The sequence below is a fragment of the Myotis davidii genome, unplaced genomic scaffold, assembly GCF_000327345.1.
Source record: "Myotis davidii unplaced genomic scaffold, ASM32734v1 scaffold523, whole genome shotgun sequence".
In the NCBI taxonomy this organism is placed as follows: Eukaryota; Metazoa; Chordata; class Mammalia; order Chiroptera; family Vespertilionidae; genus Myotis; species Myotis davidii.
Window position 1 is genome coordinate 1,825,198 of NW_006295054.1, and position 11,168 is coordinate 1,836,365.

Here is an 11,168-nt window from a genome sequence, read left to right on the forward strand (position 1 = left end):
CAAATAAACCACTTGTTTGGAACCAAAAAACAAAAAAGAACTGTAAGTATAAAGTCTGTCGCTGTGGGGATACCGCTTTGTCTTATCGCAGAGTGAGGAGGGCTGCAATGGGACAAACTTTACTTCCACTGATGGTGGGAAAAGGTGTTTCTTGGAGCTCAGATGTAGACCCAAAAAGAGCCATCCTGGGGTTACCTGAGAAGGGATCTTACCCAATAAGCCAAGTGACTACCTGGAAAGATAATGTGACTCTAACAGAGGAGTAGGTGCCCAAAAGGCCTCCGAGGGGACAGTGTTAATCAGCTGACTAGGTCAAGGTGTTGGCAGCCGGAGGTCCCTAGATTACTGAGGCGCCAGCAATAGCCTTGCCTGAGAGAAAGAATTAGCTTTGAGCATCTGCCTTCTCTGGGCCACCAACGCCATGCTACAGCTCTTTCTTTCATTTTCTCTATCCCTTGATCCAACCTTTCAAGGATTAGAAACAGTGAGAGGGAAGAGGGGAGAAGGTAAGTGGGGAAGGGGGATAAAAAGCAATATCCAGGTCCAACTAAAGCCCAAATGGAAAGCTTTAAATTGGATAAAAATGATTATTATAGTGGACTGGACTATAGTCATGTGATTTTTTAAAAAAATCACTTTAAATGCCAAAACAAAGGTACTCTTTAATTTATTACCCAAGAGCAATGGAAAAAGCTACACAATATTTCATCTGGGGTAAGAGAGGGAGCGGATCCAGAAATTAAATTTGAAGAGCAGAAGTTTGTTTCTCCTTATAACCTATGAATATGAAATTAGTTAACCAATCACAACTATATTTTTGAAGATTTTGTGAATACATTAAGATCTTTAACACTCTAACCAATTGCTACTTAAAACAATGATGAAGTTAAGTCACATTTGCCAGCATGTGATGGCGTTTTGAGAACAAATGACAATGAAAACTTAGAATAAATTTTAGAATTAAATATTACAGTATTCCGCAAAGAATTGGGTACAAAACTTGTTGTCATCCTCAATTGGTAAACCTTGGTCCTCAAAAGATAATAGGAGAAGATAAGCTGACTTGTAAAAGTCGGGGTGAATATCATTTTCCATAGGCTGCCTAAACTCAAACACAATAGAGAGTTAAAAAGTAAAAATAAAAATACGTAATTATTTTTTATTACAGAATACAAAACAACTGATTTCTTCTGAATTGCCTTAGTTACTTTTTGTTTGGATTGTATAGAATACACAGCCACAAAATTCTTACTAAAAGGAACTTCAACTTTTGCCTATGCAATTTCATGAATGTAAATGTAACTGTAGAGTAGAGGGGTTATTTATGGGGATGGGCTGGGAGCAAATATAAAAACTCCCAGGTTCTATGAAACAGACTTGCCTGTTCCACTCACTAGTAGAAAGCATATTTTCAATGACTAAACTCAGAAAATTATGTGAGGTTACTGGGTCAAGGGGCCACACACATTCTTCCCAGAAGAGGTATACTACCACGCTAAGCCTTTACCCAGACCATATTGTCTAAAGAAGGAAGCAGGTCAGTAGTCACAATGACAGAGCAAAAACAGCCAGGGGAAAAAGTGATATAACAGCACCATCAGGTCCCTTTCAATGTGCAAATATTGCACTCTTTGACCAGCATGCAAACTGAAATGCCCGCGGTGACTAGAAATATTGAAAAGAAAGAAGAAGAAACAGAAAAGAAGCAAGTTATGAGGGAAGACTACAGCAAAAATGCTATGATAAGTAGCTATTGACACTCAGCTTCAGTGTCAGGGACCATGGCGGGAGAGGGAGAGTGTGGTAAACTGGTGCCCATCCTGCAGTCGGTCAGCCAGCCCTTGTGGACTGTGCCACGTGAGAAAGTGGATTCAGCAGTCAAAACATCCAATGCCCCAATTCTTAAAATGTTACCAACTAATTTTAAAAGTTGTAAACACCGTGTTGACCAAATAAAACATCAGTGGTCTATGATACATAGCATGTAGTACAATTTTTAAAATAATAATAGTAATAATTCAGTATTGTTGAGATTCTTTTATAGTGCTTAATAGTGTCTGGAACTAAGCACTGCACACATCTTAATCTTTTAAATGCAAACCAATACAGTTGACCCTTGAACAACATGGGTCTGAACTACACAGGTCCACGTATACAAGATAGTTTTCAATAAATACTTATGCTGTTTTCTACCAGAGACTGGGAGTGTGTGGATGCGGAGGACTGACTATAAGCATTGATCTACACCATTATATAAAAGATTTGGGTAAGGATTTTGTTGTTCGCAAAGTGGTACCAGAACCAACCCCTGTTGATCTTTAGGGACAACTTAAGTTTTGGGGGAGGCAAAAGTTAAATGAGGATTTTCGAACTGCCTGGGGCTCTGACCGGGACCCCAGGTTGTTCAAGAGTCAACTGTATATAGCAACACATTAACAACAAACAGGATCGAATGTAAATTTCATGCCTTTCTGTTTTCTTGTTCAGGAGCAGAAATAATTGAATGTAAATAATTCTAAATACCTGTTATTGATTTCTCTTCATTATACCCTTCACCAAGGAGGAGGCTCCTGGAATGGAGACTAGGTCAACAGGGCCTTGCTACCCGGATAAGATGGATATAAACACTAGTGAACATCAGGCCTATTTATTAGCTGCCAGAGCCCTGCACCTTTTGCTTCCTACCAAACACTGCATTAGCTGTGAGAAGTACATAGGGCTATGAGAATGATACAATCCACAATGTCCTAGTCTTTTCAATGCAGCATTGCCATCTTGTTGTCTGAAGCAAAAATTTGAAAGAACCAAGTTCACCCTTTCAGAAAAGATCTACAAAGGTTACTCCACTGAAATACCAACATCTTCTGCCCGTGGTGACCAAAATGTCCCATTAGGCCACCTTTCCTTAAATTTTATAGATCTTAAGCTCTTTTTAAATAATAACAGTAAATTATTTTTGAAAATTCCTGGATTCGCTGAGATAGTAAGTAAACATTCACTTAAAATTACTGGAGGCAAGTTAGGTTGAGAGAGGAAAAGGTTGAAGAGGTAAAGGTGCTTAGGGGAAAGGGAAGGACAAAGTTTAACCCCTTCCCCGGCAGAAACGTGTATACTCGTTTTCACAAAATGTTCTTTTTCAGTCGTCGACGAGTATACTAAGAAAATATGGTAAAAAAATATGGTTTATAGGAAGATGAGTTACAAACTGTTTTCATAACCAGCATCAAAAATACTATATAGAACCAAAATAAAAAAATTAGTCTGAAAAAGAAACGTTTTTAACAAAAAAATTGTTGGGGAAGGGGTTAAATGTATATTTAAATGTATGTTGACTGTTTCTGTAAGGTCCACTTAAATTTCATATTTTAAGAACTGAGGTCATTATAGATCAAAAAATTAATAGGACCATTGCTTTTATCTCTCTAAATGAAAATAGTTTTTTTAAATTTGTTTTTATTGATTTCAGAGAGAGGAAGGAGAGGGAGAGAGAGACACAAACCTTGATTGGTAGCCCTGGCCCACGTGGATGTGGCTCAGTTGGTTGAGTATCATCGCATGCACCAAAAGGCTGCTGGTCCCATTCACCATCAGGGCACATATCTAGGTTGCAGATTCAATCCCCAACTGGGGTGCATGAGGGAGGCAACTGATCAATGTTTCTCTCCCACGTCAATGTTTCTCTCTCTCTCTCCCTCTCTCTCCCTTTCTATTCTTCTCCATCTAAAAAAAAATAACATTGATTGACTGCCTCCTGTTTCAACAAACAATTTTACAACTCTTTAATTAAATGTGATTTTAAAGTACCTATAGAGATAGCATATAAAGGCAAAATTCCATTATAAAAGTTTTTGTGGCTTTCCCAAATCATTTCATCATAGTGGAATTGGGTTATCATGGATATAATAAAATCAACACTAGAAGAAATTCTTTTAGTGTAGAGGCCTTGGAGATGAAATAGACTTGATATCCAGTTTCTGGAGTGAACTAGCTAGCAAGTGTCTTGATCTCAGTAAGAAAGATAGAGTTCAAACCTTCTTTCCCTTCCTAATATGTTGTTTCCCTAGGATTCAATATTGTTTGATTTACTGTTTTGGGAGTGGGGAGAGGGCAGTTTCAGAGACTTCTACCTGGCCTTTTCCTGGACTCTTTGATAGCTCTGACCCCACAGGCCAATGCAGAAGTCAGCCAGCTGCCAAATATATCTATTTCAGTTACACATTTGGGACCAGGGAAATGACCACTGGATGGGTCCACAGTCCCAGTGGCCAGACATGGGCCAGGACTCCATTTATTATCTGGCCCCATGTGACCACGTGCTAACAAGGAGCAAATGTTTTGAGTCTCTGAGCCTCGTGTCCCTTCTCCCTAGAAAAATGGCCATAGGTTTCTTTAGGGAAGACCAGGGGAATCATTACTGCACTCGTTTCCTGTGCTATTGCAGCATCCTCCTTTCTGGGGACCTAGCCTCTACCTCAGCCACTGGGTTCTAGGTTCAAAACTTGACTCAGGTTCAGAAACATTTTATGGGATGCCTGCTTCCACCCTCCTTATCCATCCTTGATTTTTTTCTTTTTTAATCCTCACCCAAGGACATGTTTCCATTGATGAAAGAAAGAGAGAAAGAGAGAGAGAAAGACAGAGAGAGAGAGAGAGAGAGAGAGAGAGAGAGAGACATCAATTGGTTGCCTCCCATACCCACCTTGACCAGGGATTGAACCCTCAACCTAGGTATGTGCTCTGACTTGGAATCAAACAGGCCACCTTTTGGTGCATGGGAAAATACTCCAACCAACTGAACTACCGGCCAGCCTTATTTCTTCTGGTTTTATGGATTAAGTAGTACCCTTCCTGGCTACCCATGTATTTTACCCTTAGTAACTCTGTAGTCTATTAACAGTGTCCATAGTAGTCTGAGGATAGTAGTCTACCTTTATGACTTTGATTCGCATTAAAATAATTGTGTCCACCTGGGGCTCCTCTCAACCCTATTGCTACTGGAGATGGTTCCTCCTGCCATCAGCCCTGTCCTATAAGGTGACAGCCACCACTGGACTTCTTAGGGATAGTGCTACCCCTTTTACCAGCATATCCTTGTTGCTTGGCAAAAGATGATCCTCCCTTGTTTCTGTAGAACAAGGACCTCTGGTAGTTTTTGGCCTTGTATGGCATAGGCATGCCCATTTCCCTGAACTTTTCAACCTTCCCACTATCTATGAAGGCAATTCTAGTGTGTCTCATGTCTACCTCAATGTGCTTTTTCTAGGAGGCATCTTAGATGTGTTTGTACTCCCAGGGTCCTTGCGACGGTGTTAAATCCTATATCCTAGGTAAACTCTCCCTTATGCAGCTTACACTCCACTACCCTTTATCAAGCCCTCCAAGAATCAGACTGCTACACCTTCATCAGCTCCTACCCGTTCATCAGCGCTTTGGGGTCCACTTCCTTTCCTCCCTATCAGATCCATTATGTGATTGGCTGGTTGCATTGTAATTGAACCCCAGCTATTGACCTTGCAGCAAGGAGAGGTGCTAGCCCTTAAGTGGGAAATGTGGACTCTTCGTGCAGGCTCAATGGATTCAGGGGAATCTGGGAATTCATAATTATCATGCACATTAATCCAGTTGTCCTGTCCATGTGCCAGGGTCACCACCCTACCCCCTCAACCCCCACCCCCAGGCCAGGCCCTGAACTTGGCATAACAGATCTGCATTGTTTGGGAGCTCAACCTTCTTTTGAATTCTGCTTCTGTTAAGATTAATCCCTGGTCTGGTCCTCAGCTTTCTCTGCCATCCCTCCAGGAGATGAGAGCCTCTTTCTGCTACTAAGGAGGCTCTCTCTGGTTTTCACTCATCTTTTACAGTCTGTCACTCTTGTTTTTGTTGGTGGTGGTCATAACTGTTTTTTCTAGTGTGTCAACTGAACTTAGCATTTCACCATCCCTATAGTTACTCTTTACCCACATTTCTCAAACTCCTACTACACTGCATCAATTAGTTCTTTCCTTCCACCCGTCCATCATTGGGATACCATCTTAGTTCAGCACTGGCAAAAGAGTGAATTGTACTGCTACTTTGTTCTAGAGGTCACAAGGGCACCACCTACCCCAGTGATGGAATTGGAATTGCCAACCAAGAGCTCCAAAATTTCTTCTCAAATCTGCTCTCTCACCCATTCCTGGAACTAACTGAGGCTGGATGAGCTCCCCAGGAAGGAAACTCTGAGATGGAAATTAGAGTTTAATAGGTTTATTATGTAGCTTCTTAGGATCGCTACCTGCTTTCTCTCTCCTCTTCTGCAGGTAATGATCCCAAGAGTGAGAAGTCAACTGTGACGCAGCCTCAACCAAGTCTGCAGCCAACTCAACAGGGTTCTCTAAAGCTAGGATGACCCTTCTGTGTTGTTCTGAATTGAGGTGAGAGGCCAGCATTTATACCCCAATACAGATCATCACTGGGTGCAAGCATCCTGGGGAAGGGTCATGACCTTGGGTGAGGCAGCTCTCCTTAGTGGCAGGACACAATCCCCATGGTGGGGTGACTACTAAGATTGCTCTGCTGGCAGCACCCCCAACCACTGAGAGAGTAAGTCCTTCATCCCTGAAGGAGCTTCTGAGTGTTGTGCATTTCAGTGTCCACCCCATCTTCAAGACTATGCTAGACAGATATTCCTGACTCAATGAATCATTCTTTGCAAAGGTGAATATGAATAGTAAACACTTGCAGATATAAGCTAAATAATACTGTGGTTCTGAGTTTTAATTCCCATTAACTTTTCAGCTTCATCTTCCAGAACCCTTTACCATTGGTGGTGCTCTCTATTCACACCAGCATTCTCTGAACCGACAATTCAGGGTCAGGACTCTGTGTCTTTGACGACACTCAATCCTAAACTGATATTTTCTTTCTCCTCCATCTAACTCGTGGTGACCCTTTAAGACCTGGCTCCAATGTCAGCTCCACTGTGACACTTTCTTCTAGTCCCCCAGACAGGAGCTATTTGCAACCTTCTTTTATCTGGTAGTATACCACTTAGCATGTCATGTTCATAACGATAAGGGCTAAACTTGGGAGCCAGACCCCCCTTTGATTTGAATCCTAGCTCTGACATTTAGTAGCTACGTAACCCTGAGTAAGTTATTTAACTCCTCCTTATCTCACTTTTCTTATGTGTCAAAGAGGGATCTGTCTCGTAGGGTTATGGGGCAGGGGGGTGAAATGAGTTAACATGCACAAAACAATTAGAACTGTGCAAGTCACACAGTTTATACTCCATGTATTTGCTATTTCCTCATTGCAACTTTTCCATATTGTGTCTCATGTGTTGGCTTATCAGGGGCAAGGACCCTTTCTTACTTGCCTACAGTGCCTGGCACAGAAGATAGTGATGAACACTTATTGACTAAATTTGATTATCTAAGGCAGTGGTTCTCAACCTTCCTAGTGCCGCGACCCTTTAATACAGTTCCTCATGTTGTGGTGACCCCCAATCATAAAATTATTTTCATTGCTACTTCATAACTGTAATTTTGCTACTGATATGAGTCATAATGTAAATATCTGATATGCAGAATGTATTTTCATTGTTAAAAATTGAACATAATTAAAGCATAGTGATTAATCACAAAAACAATATGTAATTATATATGTGTTTTCCGATGGTCTTAGGTGATCCTGTATCTTTTCATGTACCTATAAGGCCCTCTGTATGTCTTCTTTGGAAAAATGTCTTTAGATCCTCTGCCCCAGAGGTTCTCATGCTGTGGGTCGTGAACAATGAAAATACATCCTGCATATCAGATATTTACATTACGATTCATAACAGAAGCAAAATTATAGTTATGAAGTAGCAACGAAAATAATTTTATGGTTGGGGGTCACCCCAACATGAGGAACTGTATTAAAGGGTTGCGGCATTAGGAACGTTGAGAACCACTGCTAGAGTATTAAAGGTTCTGAGAAGTTCTACAGAAATATGTTGTAGTTTTAACATATAGTCACAAATCATCTGGTACATTTCCCTGCAAAGATTGACAGTTATTTCCCCTCTGGTTGCATTATAAACTTAGTGAATGAATTCTAATGAATAGATTATAGCAGAAATGAGAATGTGTGCCTCCCTAGTCTTAACACTAGGTCAGAAAAGGTACCAAAGCCTTCTCCTTGTCCTTCCTCTGGAATCACTTGGTCTGGGCAAAACCAGTTGCTATGTGTCAAAGAAAAGCCCATATGGCAAAGAGCTAATGCCTCCCTTCAATAGTCACATGAGTGTGCTTTCTTGGATGTGGATCTTGCTCCAGCCCCAGTCAATCCTTCAGATGACTGCAACCCTGGACAGAATCTTAACTGTAACCTACAAGAGACTGAGCCAGAATCACCCAGAAAAGCTGCAAAATTTGGGGGGAAATTGTTGTGTAGCAATAGATAACTTATGCAGAATTAAACATGCTTAACATTATGTAATCAAATATTTGACACAGGACACTCATCCACATAATACTCAACATTGCAGTTCACACTCTGTTGGAATGTTAAAAATCGCTATACAATTACATATTATCAAGTTTCTCCAAAGTTCTGTTTTAAATCTCTTGGAAATCAACAGTCCTTCCTTCCTTCCTTCCTTCTTTCCTTCCTTCCTTCCTTCTTTCCTTCCTTCCTTCCTTCCTTCCTTCCTTCCTTTTATTCTTTCTTTCTTTCTTTCTTTCTTTCTATTATTGAAGTATATGTATATATTTTATTGATTTCAGAGAGAAAGGGAGAGGGAGAGAGAGATAGAAATAGCAATGATGAGAGAGAATCAGTGATTGGCTGCCTTCTGCACATCTCCTAGTGGGGATCAAGCCTGCAACCTGGGCATGTGCTCTTAACCAGAATCAAACCTGGGACCTTTCAGTCTGCAGGCTGACGTTAGCCACTGAGCCAAACTGGCTAAGGCTTGAAGTGTATTTTAATGTGCCTTATAGATACATAATAAAATCTTTATAAGCCAAGCAGAAAAACATTCTCAGAAGCATATTATTCAGAACTGTCAATGATTTCTCTTTCTTTCTTTCTTTCTTTCTTTCTTCCTTTCTTTCTTTTTCTCCCTTCCTTCCTTCCTTCCTTCCTTCTTTTTAAAATATATTTTTATTGACTTCTGAGAGGAATGAAGAAGGGGAGAGAGATTGAAAGATCAATGATGAGAGAGTATCATCTATTGGCTGCCTCCTGCATGCCCCACACTGTACCAAGCCCACAACTGGGGCAGGCATGTGTCCTGACCGGAAATCAAACCCACAACCATTTTGGTATATAAGACAATGTTCCAACCAACTGAGCCACCCAGCTGGAGCTACAATTAATTCTTACAAAAATAGCACTGCCATACTATTATCTCTAGGTTTTCTGAAGATCAGACCTATCTTTGCTTTGCTAAAATGCCACCTTCTCCTTTTGAGAATAGTTTATTTTACTTTTATTAGCAATAGATTCACATGTGGCTTTAAAAATACATTGTGGTTTTTATTATTGAACTGCATTTTAGTGTACTTTATTGAAATTATTTTCATCAGATTGAAATCAAGCATTAAGTATTTTATCTAAAATAAAAGAATTTGAGAATTTTCTAGAAGTATCTTTCTAAGAAAAATAAAATCTTTCCAGATTAATGCTATTTTTATATCAAATCTTTAGATGCTCACTTAAAAATAAACCAAGATCTCTAAATAAATAGTAAAATCAATGGTGAAGGCCTTGTTTTAGTATATTCAGATCCATGCCTCATAAATATTCAACGCACATGGAGGTTAATCAGCATTGTCCTTAGGTGGTTTATCAGAACTTTAGGTTATACATAATAAGCTTGCTTTCAAGTTCAATGCCATTAGTATGGCGTTTGCTTAATTATAGCTTTTTAGACATTTCAATTTTCTCTACTTAGTTTGCATGAAGGGAAACCCTTTGAAGCTCAAATACTTAGCTACCTCCCTACTTTAAGAAAGATTTGAGCAAACACAGGTTTTTCATCAGTTAAGGGAAAGCAGACATTTTCTACCATTGCATTAAGGTTAGGGCTGGATGGGTAGAGAAGTTGGGTGGGGAGACCGGACATATTTCTCTGCGCCTGAACCATGTCTCCTCAACATGTCTTCATTATTTTCTTTGAAGTGAATATCTAGACCACCAGATGCACCAATTTTTGAATTTAAAAGCCAAACACATTCCAAAGCCAAATGTAAAGAATTTTTAGTTTCATGGCTGTTTTACATTAACCTAATCTGTGATCTTTCCAAATAGTTTGAATAATTGAGAAGCCCTAAATAACAGTTAGAGTACAATTTATTCAGAGTTGGGCAATTTATTGAGTTACTTTTCTTCAGTTTCCTAACCAAAAGAATAAAAATCAGTGCACTATAATACATATTTCAATTATTTGTCGGTCTGGGGTTTAAAATTGTATGGATTCTAAGATAACAAAACAGATAGTAATGAGCTAAGTACTTGTGTTAGACCATTTACATAAATCATTTGTCTTTATCCCCCAAACAAGAGATGAGGCCTAGTTCTAGCTGTTTTATAGGAAGAACATTGAGGCTCAGAGAAGTAACTATATCAGAGCTTACAGCTGAAAATAGATTTGTCTTGACATCAAAATCACAAATAATTAGAGGAATCATTATTTTAGCCTATTATAATACTTTTTGTCCTTTTAAATGAAAAGAATCTGTTTACAGGATGCTCTTTAAATGACAGAATTATTATATATAACAACAGACTCCAATATAAAGGCAGAAGGTGCAATTTGCATAAAAGATTGTATCTGCTTTCCTATTATACCTTTAAGCACGTCAGGTATATCAGTTCCATAATCAACTATGATAATTAGAGAAACAACAAATGCCCAAGAGGGAGCATTTTCTAGCGATTATATCATAGATACATAATAAAATCTTTATAAGCCAAGCAGAAAAACATTCTCAGAAGCATATTGTTCAGGTCAGTGATTTTAAAAGAATTCCATAGGATGAATAGATCCTCTGTCAGAATAAAAGTTGTGGAGCAAATTCCATTATAATTCTCTTTTCTCAGTCACTTGGAACTTTCTCAAAAAGTCTCTTTCCAAGTGAAACTGTCCATGGTGGCTGCCTCCCAAATGTGATTTTTTTTTTTTTTAAGTTAAAGGAAAATAT